Source organism: Sorex araneus, chromosome 3 (genome assembly GCF_027595985.1).
Source record: "Sorex araneus isolate mSorAra2 chromosome 3, mSorAra2.pri, whole genome shotgun sequence".
Taxonomy (NCBI): domain Eukaryota; kingdom Metazoa; phylum Chordata; class Mammalia; order Eulipotyphla; family Soricidae; genus Sorex; species Sorex araneus.
In genome coordinates, this window is record NC_073304.1 from 174,325,261 (window position 1) to 174,336,957 (window position 11,697).

An 11,697-nucleotide genomic window follows, 5' to 3' on the forward strand; every position below is an offset into this window, starting at 1 on the left:
TCAAGGATATACAATGCATTGGTTGAACTCCACAAGAAGCAAACTTCCAACCCGATCAAAATATGGGGTGATGAAATGAACGGAAATTTTCCGAAAGAAGAAATCTGAATGGCTGAGAGGCACATGAGAAAATGTTCAACATCACTAATCATCAGGAAGATGCAGATCAAAAAAACAATGAGATATCATCTCACACCACAGAGACTGGCCCACATCCACAAAAACAAAAGCAACTGGTGTTGGCGTGGATGTGGGGAGAAAGGGACTCCTTCACTGCTGGTGGGAATGCCGACTGGATCAGCCCTTTTGGAAAACAATATGGACAATTCTCAAAAAGTTAGAAATTGAGCTCCCATTTGACCCAGCAATACCACTCCTGGCAATACATCTCGGAGAGCCAAAAAGGTATAGTAGAGATGACATCTGCATTTCTATGTTCGTTGCAGCACTCTTTACAATAGCCACAATCTGGAAAAAACCAGAATGCCCCAAAACAGATGTCTGGTTAAAGAAACTCTGATACATCTACACAATGGAATACTATGTAGCTGTCAGAAAACATGAATTATGAAATTTACATATAAGTGGATCAATATGGAAAGCATCATGCTGAGTGAAATGAGTCAGAAAGAAAGAGACAGACATAGAAAAATTGCACTCATATGTGGAATATAAAGTAGCTGAGAGGTACAAGCAATTTCTGTCAAATATTTCTCTGGACTTAGTTACTAAAATACTAAAATACTGAAATCCAAAACTGTGTGGCCGCTAGTGCGGCCACTTGACCTCATATCTCTTCATTCTCAGCAATGGAAAACAAATTATCAAATGCTTCCTTTTCAGCAGGTCCAACTTTATGGGGGAGAAACTCCAAATCAATAACAGTGAGTTTTTTGTCGAAATATTGAATGTAATCAAAGTAAAGTGAAATTACAGTGAAATTATCAGTTACACAGGCGGAGTGGGGGGCTGGGTAGTTGGGGGAAGTGGGAGGTATACTGTGATTCTTGGTGGTGGAATATGTGCACTGGTGAAGGGATGGGTGTTCGAGCATTGTATAACTGAGACTTAAACCTGAAAGCTTTGTAACTTTCCACATGGTGATTGAATAAAAGAATAAATTAATTAAAAAAAGAAACAGATTTAAAGAAGATCACAAACTATACTGTAATTCTTGACTGTGGAAATTGCAGTTTTAATGACTTAAAAACCAAATGTGAGGGGCTAGGGTTATAATATAGCAATTAGAGCACATGCTTTCATGCTAAAAAAAAAAGAAATGGCCACATGCCAGGCATGCGCTAACCCCTGTGTGACCTCTTCAGTCCCCAAGAAAAGCCATTTCTTACATCCACGCCCCTCAAATCTGCACCAGAAAAAGGAACTTTTTTCCTGTCTGTGCTTTTTCTTCTGTGCACTGGGTTAAAACTGAGCTGACCACTAAGTGAATGATGCTTGGAGGGCATCTCAGGATGGGAGATGCGTGATGAAAGTAGGCTATAGACCAAACATGATGGCCACTTCCTGCCTGTATTGCAAACCACAACACACAAAAAGAGAAAGAGAAAGAGGGAATGTGCCTGCCACAGAGGCAGGGGGTGGGAAGGGATGGGGTAGTGGGAGATATATTGGGAACATGATGGTAAAGAAAGGGCACTGGTCTCGGGATGGGTACTAAATAATTGTATGACTGGGACATAATCATGAAAGTTTGTAGGTCTGTAAATATCTCATGGTGATTCATTGTCACTGTCATTGTCACTATCATCCAGTTGCTCATCGATTTGCTCGAGCAGGCACCAGTAACATCTCCATTGTGAGACCTGTTGTTACTGTTTATGGTATATTGAATAGGCCACAGGCTGCTTACCAGGCTCTACCTTGCGGGCAAGATACTCTCGGTAGCCTGCTGGGCTCTCAGAGAGGGGCAGAGGAATGCAAGGCTAACGCCCTACCCGCTATGCTGTTGCTCCAGCCTGGTGCTATCGCTCCAGCCTGCTGATTCACTAAAAAATAAATAAAACTGAGCTGACCAAAAGGCTCGTGGTGAGACTCAGCAGAGGGCGGTGGAGGCTGAGGGAGAGGCTGGCATTAGACGTGGGTGGCCATCGTGTGCCAGAATCACATCGGCATCAGCTGGGAGCACAGAGCAGCAGGACTGTCGGGCCCCTCACTGGGCTGGCCTCCAGCGGACAAGGTCCCCGGGGGGGGGTCTCCAGCTCCCTGATTGCAAGCCCACATCAGGGCCCTCCTCTGCATGCCTCCCTGGGGTGATACCCCCATATGTACAACCTAGCAGGCAGCCAGCTGTGAGTTGAGCTTAAAGTACCAGGCAGCTGCTGATCTTCTATCATTGAAAATAAACAAATAAAACCACAACATGGCCCAGACTTGCAACCACATTTCAAGCCTTGAATCTGACACAGTTGGAAAAAATCCCCAGTGAAGTGGCTGTTCAGTAGCTTCTTGGGAACTCCCAGAAGGCCACTGCAGGGCTCAGCCACTTGGGGGGAGCAGGAGTAGCCAGCCAGCAGCCCAGGAGAAGAGGGACCCCAAGAAGGAGGCTGTGTGGGCGCGGTGGGACACTGGAGCTCTGGAGAAACAGGTGGAACCCTCAAGGAGTGACCATAATGGAAGCGGGCGGGGCAGACCCTGGTCGTTCTCTCTAGAAGGATTTAGGGGCTTCACCCAACAGGGCTGGTGGTTCTTGAAGCATCATCTCCTGACATAGACCAAGAAAGCAAGGGTCCGAGAGCAAGGTCAGGCACTTTTTCTGCCTTTGGCAGCCCAGGGTTTGATCTCTGAAACCACAAATGTTTCCCCAAGCCTTAGAGTGATCTTGAACACTGCGGGTGAGGCCCTGCTAAAGAGGGAGATGGAGAGAGGGAGGGAAAGAGAAAGAGAAGCATTAATTTTGCAGTTGAAAATAGGAAGAGGGACAGAGAGATGACTAGGCCATGGCGGGGTTCCTCTTCCATCTCACAAGATGCCCTAACTGCCATGCTTGTAGGAATCTCCAGCTGAGTGAACGCTCAACAGCACCCAAATCCCTGCCCTGGAACTTGCAGTGAAAATAAGAGAGGTACGAAGGATAGTACAATTGTTCGTGCATACCAGTCATGTATCTGACCAGGGTTTAGTTCCTGGCATCACATGGCCCCCCCAGAGCAGCCCTGGGTGCCACCCTGGAGAAAGTGTCCCAGGCATCCTGAGCACTGTCGGACCCAATGGCTTATCCTTCTGGGCCTTGGTACTGAAGTGGAACTGCAGACCTAAGCACAGCTGGGGGTGGGGTCAACAAACCCAACAATCCAGTGTGGAGAGAGCAGGGAATTGGACAAGGGAGGCTAGCAGTTCACCTACCCTCTCCTGCAGCCACCAGCTCTGCCACAGCCAAGAGAAACAAGGGATGTCAGTTGTTCTGGGAATACCCCACCCTCTTCTAGGGACCAACTCTAAAGTAGCGATTCTGTGATCAAGGGATCGGTGAGAAATTCTGAAGCTATTATACTTTCACTTTCGCTGGGTGAGCCAGAACTCTCCAGTGCTAGAATGTTCACTGTCCTGCCTTTGCCCCGCCTCGGCCAAGGAAAAATCAGAGCCGAGATGGGAAAAGAGAAGGACCGTCATACACCCTCACCAGCAGAGAAAATGCCAAAACAATTTAAACAATAGCATCAAAAACCAGCTTCTTATGCAAGAGATGCTTGCTGTGTCCTGGGTCCCTGCTAATAATACTTTGCACTGTCATCAGGGAACCCTGTGGAGATTAGCTGTGATCTTGAGTCCTCAACTCTGCTTTGAGTCATTTTTCCTAACTGTCTCCACAGCAAGGGAGAAACCCGGACCCTGAAACGTGAGCTCCCTTCCTGGGTGAAGTGGTAAAGGAAACTGCATTTCCTACTTGCCTTATTTCAAAGTGATCTATGAAAGCTGAGGCTTCCAAAAGAACACCACTGTTGAGAATCTGTTTAGGGAGAGGGTGGGATGTGTGAAGAGCCAGCTGGGCTGGGGTCTCAGCCATGGGCCCACTGCAGCCTCCCACGCTCTCTGCATCTCTGGACTTCCCCATAAAATGGGGATATTAAACATACTCATTTCCCTGGGTTGTTCTCAAAAATGGAACTGGTCTCTCTCTCTCTCTCTCTCTCTCTCTCTCTCTCTCTCTCTCTCTCTCTCTCTCTCTCTTTTAGGGTGGGGTTGGGAGGATGTGAGCTTAGGCCAGAGCCAAAGTGTTATTCCAGTTTATTCCTGGCTCTGTACTCAGGGAATCATCCCTGCCAGTGCTCAGGGATTTTTACATATATATGTATATATATATGTGTATATATATACATATATATGTATATATATATTGAGGGGATCAAATCACATCCAAACCAAGCGTTTTAGCCCCTGTACTCTCTCCAGACTTCACTTTTGCTTTCTTGAATTGATCTGAATATATCCCAAGAATTTGGAAAATCTCATGCTATTTAGATTTCAAAAAGAACAAAGACTACCAAGGAAAGAACCTTGGAGGCCGGAGTGATAGCACAGTGAGGAGGGTACTTACCTCTTATACAGATGACCCAAGTTTGATCCCTAGCACCCCCTCTGCCCCTCCAGAATGACCCCTGAGTGCAGAGCCAGGAGTAAGCCCTGGGCACAGCTGGATGTTTGGCAAAAAACTATAAAAAAATTAAGTGGAGATGCAGGGTCGGGGGTGGAGTGTTGAAGCTGGAAGTATAATACAGCAGGTACGGTGCTGGCCTTGTACTCAGTCCTCTTGTGTTCAATTGCCAGCATCCCATATGGTCCCTGAGCACCATCAGGAGTGATCTATGTGCACAGAGCCAGGGGTAACCCCTGAGCACTGCCAGGCATGGCCCAACCACTTCCTCAAAAAAGAAAGAAAAAACCATAAAGGATCCTTGTATTTCTTATCCATTGTTCAAATTACTTAAGTATTATTTTTGTCTCACAATCTCTTTGCCCATAATTACCTCTAGGTAGGACCCAAAAGGTAGCATAACAGAAACAAAAAATTCTTTGACTTAGAAAGGTAAAAAAAAAAATCTAACACTAAAAAGCAATCTCATTCATTTTATTTCACTAAAATGTGTTAGAAAACAGTTCTACTGCTTTAAATGTCACGATCACCCTATATTATGCAAAAAAAATCTGACATTGAAATAAATATTAAGGACCAATAGAACCAGACATATAATCAATGAGAAATTTTCTCTTTCATATTGAAACTTCCGAACCCAATGCCACACTTTCCCCACGATGTTACAATTTCTTCCACACGCAAGAAGTAAGGAAATAGGTAGAGATAACAGACTAGGTAGAAAATTGAGTCAAATCCTATGATCCACAAAGAACAAAAGTGGTCCCTGGGATGCCTATGCAGAGCATGGAAAACAGCAGCCTTGGGGCTCACTAGCTCACCGATTCCCGGGATCTCAGAAGGAGGCTTCACCGGCGTATGTTCTCTCTCCTCCTGCTCAGGCAGCACTCAGTGCTCCCTCTGCTCAGGGGCTGTGTCCTGGGCTATATGATGGGTGTGACTTCTGAGGGAGTGCAGACTCATTCAGAACAGACTGTGAACTCATTCAGAATCCTGCACCGGCAGGAAATGGTCTTATTCTGCAGCCGCTGAGGAAGCCACCCCACGTGACAGGGCAGAGATATGAGATTACAACAGCACCTCTGCAGTGTGTGACTATGCATGGAAAAGCGCAGTGGTTAGAGACCCCAAGACCAATTCCATGAAGCTGAGAGAAGTCCAGCATTGGGATGGAGAGCCCCGGAATTCTGCAGAAGAGCAGAGGAGAGAGAAATGTCTGATTTAATTCTTGGACCCAAGCATGACCTTTCACCAAGGAAGTGATCAGAGAAGGGCTTCCTTTGAATTTCATGTGCAGACTGGAATTCTTTATTCATTCCCTCTATGAAATAGAATGTTGAAACTCACTCACTTATTCTTTGTTTCTTAGTCTTAATCATAGTTCAGCATCTGTCACATGCCTTGTACCACACATCTGTTCCTTACAATTAGAAACTTAGTTTTATTCTCTGATGTGGAGCAATGTAATTTTATGACGCAGAGAATACAATCATCTCCATGAAGCAGAGACTTATAAAACACATTCTCCAGAGTCTCTTGTGATATCCTAGGAGAATATATGAGTTTTATCTTCAGCTGCTTCGCTCTCTTCTTTTTCCCTAAACTAAAGCATCTCTTTAGCTTTGGTCTCCAGTCCTACACATCCCCGCTTTTCCATGTAACCCCCATCAGCAGCTGGCATCTTCATTCAGGTAAATACTTCATACGTTACCTGGATGTCTCTACAGGAAATATAATAAATCATATATAGCAAGTACTATGTAACACAATCTTTTATGAGCAATCACATATGTATACCAAAGGCTCATGGGAAGTGAATATTAACTTGTGAGTTCAGAATGTGAGTGAATGATACATGAGTTCCATGGCCAAGAGTCACCTCCCCACCCCAGACAACCAACAGCAAACTGCGCGTGAGAGAGCCAGGCTTCAGGCTGGTTGGTCATCAGTTTATTCCAGTCTCCTTGTGCCATCCCACAGCCTTAGTTATAGACCAAATCCTAAGGAGTTTGGGGTAGCATTTACACCCATGTGCTGTGGCACAATGAAGAGATGTAAAGCCCTTCCTTCAGGATTAGCTCTTCTAGGGCAGAATCTCATCCTAGTAGGCGATCCACCCAAGGGCAGAATTCCATTTAAGGGCATATTCTCCTTTCCTTAGTTTATAGACACTTAAAATTTAAAAGCAAATCTTAAATTTGTTTCTTAATAATATTTCTAGTCATTTTATATGGACACAGTAAGTAATATATTAAACATAAAGGTGGCTCTTTCTGTGAGCATATTGCTATGTATCCCAGATAATCTTCCTCTGTCCAGGTTAGTCTTTCCTAACCACAGTAGGATCCTTATCCAGTTATTTATTTTGGAGTCATTGCAGAGTTTGTCCCTAACTGTGCTCTTAACTTATTATACGTTCTATGGCGCTTGACCTTTACCTTTTGATGCCAGGGTAGCTTACAGTTCATCTCTTTTCGATGCCCTGGGTCCATCGAAGTCCCTTGGTGGGACCCTCCTTTTGAGGTGTTAGGAATTAAGAGCAACTGAGGGTTAGGTTGAGTAAATACGACAGGTGCCAAGGAGTAAATTTTATTTGGAGTCAGTTAACTCCCAAGTTACAAAAGCATAGCATGAATTGTCTTCCTGTCTCTACACAGAAAGGATATTGCTCTAAAGTATATGATGCAGAGGACATAAAGAAATAGTAAAACAATATTTCACTTGCATATACAAAATCTAGAGTCTTCAGAAGAATCTGTCTTTACAAGCCACAGGGTCTGATTTGGGAATGTAAGTAATCATCAGATAGGGGAAGCAGAGCACAAAGGAGAGGTTAAAGAGAAACAGAGGAATGGGAGTGCCTTGGGAGCATTGTGATGGGTGTAGCCCAATAAACTCACTTGCAGCGAAAGGAGAAAGGACAAACCAGTGTTATCTAACAGTAACTCAATTAAATACAAATATGTGTGAGAGTCCATGATCCACCATCCACAGTTAGGAAAATAAAGCCACATTAAAAGTATCCAAAAATAAAGAAATATTTCCAAACAATAGAACAGAAGCAGATGCCTATAGAAATGCCAATGAATTGCAGTGAATTGCCACACCAGTGAATTGTAACCTATTCTTCTCATCAGAGTAGGGTTTGCACAAACTCTGGCAGATATGTGGAACATTGGACTATTTTTCATCATGATCATGCTGTGACAAGGCTTCCAGATTTGTGTATTTTAGAGTATTGTTGCATAAAATTGGTTGTGAACATTAACTACATTCATATACTGAATAATCTTTGCTCTTTTACCTCTCCCATATTGAATCATACAGACATTTATTTTGTTTGGGTTCATATTTACAATGAAAAAAACACAAAACACATTGAGGGCCGAAGTGATTGAACATCAGGTAGGGTGTTTGCCTTGCACACGGCCGACCCAGGCTCAGTCCCAGATATCTCATATGGTCCCCCAAAAACTGCCAGGAGTAATTCCTGAGTGCAGAGCCAGGAGTAATCCCTGAGCAGCACTGGGTGTGACCCAAAAAGCAAAATAAATAAATAAATAAAAAATAAAAATTATACATTGAAATTTGAAGCCAGTATATGTTTTTACTAAAACTTAAGTGTCTAATCAAATTCTGAGTTCTTCATTGCATTATCACTTCATATTTAAACAATAAATGATTAACAGGGATTAACAGATAGGAGAAGCAGAGGTTGAAGATAAACACAGAGGAATGGGAGTGCCTCATATTGACAGACATAATATGAGGCATGAGACATCATTTGTCATATTGTGTCTGTCAATGGTTAGCCTCCACGTTCACACTTTCATAAATTTTGTCTCTCCCCACACCAACCCTGCAGGAACAGGAGGAACCACATGGAGCTGAGTGAGTTCATCCTGCTGGGAATCCTCAGACCCAGGGAGTGGAGATTGTGCATGTTTCATCTTGTTTATTTACCTCTTGACCCTGGTCGGCAATTTACTCATCCTCATAGCAATCCTTTTCTCCCCCACCCCCATGTACTCTTCTTGGGACTTTTGCCTATATCCGACATGTTCTTCCTTCCGTGACCTGTCCCAACATGCTGTTCTATCTCTCTGACCAGAGCCGGGCCATTTCTTACGAAGGCTGTTCTTCTACCAGCTCTTCTTCTACCACTTCCTGAGATCTATGGAAAGCTGCCTCTACTCAGTGATGGCCTATGATCACTTTGTGGCCATCTGCCACCCCCTGAGATATACACTCATCATGAGACCTGGAGTCTGTGTGGGTTTGGTGCCATAGTGCAGATATGAAATAACATTTGCCTCTCCCATGCTCAACTCCCTAATCTAATTTTTTTTTGCTTTTTGGGTCACACCCAGTGATGCTCAGAGGTTACTCCTGGCTCTGCACTCAGGAACTACTCCTGGCATTGCTCAGGGGACCATATGGGATGCTGGGAATTGAACCCTGGTTGGCCGTGTGCAAGGCAAATGCCCTACCTGCTGTGCTATCGCTCCAGCCCCCTAATCTATTCTAAGAAAGTCCCACAGCAGAGTAATTCACAGAGTGGTGTTGATTATGGGTTTTATAATGGAATTAAAAAATTATGTTTCTTAATATTCATCCTCTCCTGTTCACTCTTCTTAAGTACAAAAACTTTAGAAAATGCTTTCTCTGATGTGTCCTTTTTGGACGAACTGATATAATCTATATTTGTGAGTTTGTATACTCCTTGTAGAACTGTCAAGTTGTAGAATTTTGGCAAAATTACACATTACATCCTCTCTCACAAGTGGACCCCCAATTCTTCCTCCTCATAACTGATGAGGCTGAGTACACACAATGTGTGTCATTTAGAGTTCACATGCAATTGGCTATTATTAAGAAAAAGTTAATGATATTTTATTAACTTTTTAATGATATTTTACTCTCATGTAATCATTATCAGAAATTCCCCTATTATTATCAGCAGTTAAAGTAAACATTGAACAACCCCAAGAGCAAAGCTACTTAACAAAAACCCCTAACTCATTGTAAAACTATAAAGAATATCAGGTAATGGAGGAGAAGTAATGACTTCTGAAAACAGTGTCTCTTAAAAGATATATGGTAGGGGCTGGAGCAATGGCACAGCGGGTGGGGCGTTTGCCTTGCACGCAGCCGACCCGGGTTCTAATCCCAACATCCCATGTGGTCCCCTGAGCACTGCCAGGGGTAATTCCTGAGTGAAGAGCCAGGAGTAACCCCTGTGCATCGCCGGGTGTGACCCAAAAACCAAAAAAAAGATATATGGTAAATGTGTACTTCCTCCACCTTCAAAAAGTAATAAATACCATAATAGAAAATGTCAGGGAGTTTATAAACATTATCTCATAAATTTTCGCATTTTCTCTGTAATACAATTACAATGCCATTTATTTTTTCTTTACTTAAAAGTTATTAATTATTTATCTACTGTGTGATTTCAATATTGTTAGTTGATGTTTTCCCGTGTACATATTTCCACTCACAGACTATGATATTAATCCAGACAAGACCAGGGAAATGCTTGGGACAACAGAGCCGATGAGGAAGACAGAACTTCAGAGCAGAACCTTCCTGTCCTCAGGGGTGGCCCTCTCAATAAGGCTACGGCTTCTTCCACGAAAGGTGAGGGTAGGAGAGAGTTTGACAGTTGAAAGATGGCAGGTAACAGCCACCCTGAACATGGCCAGAAAGTCAGTGTGCCTAAGGTTTATGTCCACTGGCAAAAACAGGCTGGTTGGCAGGACTGAACCTCAGAGATTCCCAGTATGTTCCGCTGACACTCAAGCGTACTGTGTACTATCATGCCATCCCTGAGTTCCCTGAATATCTGACACTTGATTGTTCCCTATACCCAGAAAGCACCTGCTCTCGGCATCCTGGGATAAATCAAGGATAAGCCCTAGAGAGATGATGAGATCATTGAAAATCCTGCAAAAAATCAGAGAGAGAAAAGATTTTTGCTTCTAAATGCTGACAAATCGTGCCAGGTGAGAAGACAGAGATCAGATGAACAGCATCCTTTCACTGAGTTTTTCGACTGAAAAAGAAGACAGTTGGAGTCTGGAGTTCTTAAACCAAGCCAAATTCCCTGGCCCCCAGGAGCTAAAGATGAAACATAGAGAATCTGCAGGTCAAAGGAGGAAAAACGCTGCTTTGCCTTCCTGAAGCCAGTCAAGAGCCCGTGGGCCACGTGAGTGCTCAGAGCATCGCTCTCTTTCTCAACTTATACTTTTCCCTCCAATCGAGTCTAAGGTGCCAGGACCGTGGAAACTAGGCCCTTCCATCTGCTTTTTATGCAACAAATGAAGGTCTGCTGAGTTCAAATCACGTAAAAGTTCATTCATTTATACTTGTATTCTGAGCTACTATTTTGTATCTGTTTCTGTCTAGGCACCAGAGAGCTAAGTATTATTCAAACTTTCACTGGGCGGTAGGGATGTGGGGTGGCGGCAGAGCACCTGCCTAGGACACACGGCATCCTGTGTTTCCTCCTAGCAACATATATAGACACAAAAACAGGAACTAACACAAAATGAGTTCGTTATATCCCTGACCCAGGAGGGTGAAGATTTACTTCTACTTCATTGAAAACATGACCTTAGTATACAAAGCTATGAAATTCATTCTTCTGGTCCCTTCCTATTCTCTGAAGATTGCTAATTTCATCTTCAATGGCTAATGTCCCTGCTACTTTCCAAAAGTGGAATATTTCTCAAAGTCTGGTTTGAAGCCACATTTACTTCTCTTGTTCCCTTTTCTCATGACCACCAGTAGATTTAAGATATCTACTGTGATAGTCTTATGGTAACTTCTCAACAAATTATATGGCAGGAGTTGAGTTGAACCTTGAATCAGAGACACATTTTTCTATTAGTAATAAAAATCTTATAAGTAATAAATATTTTATTATTTATTCATTTATTGGCTTTTTTGGTCATGTCCAGCAATGCACAGGGGTTACTTCTGGCTTTGCACTCAGGAATTACTTTTGGCAGTGATCAGGGGACCATATGGGCTGCTGGGAATCAGACATGAGTCGACCTCATGCAAGGCAAATGCCCTAGCCA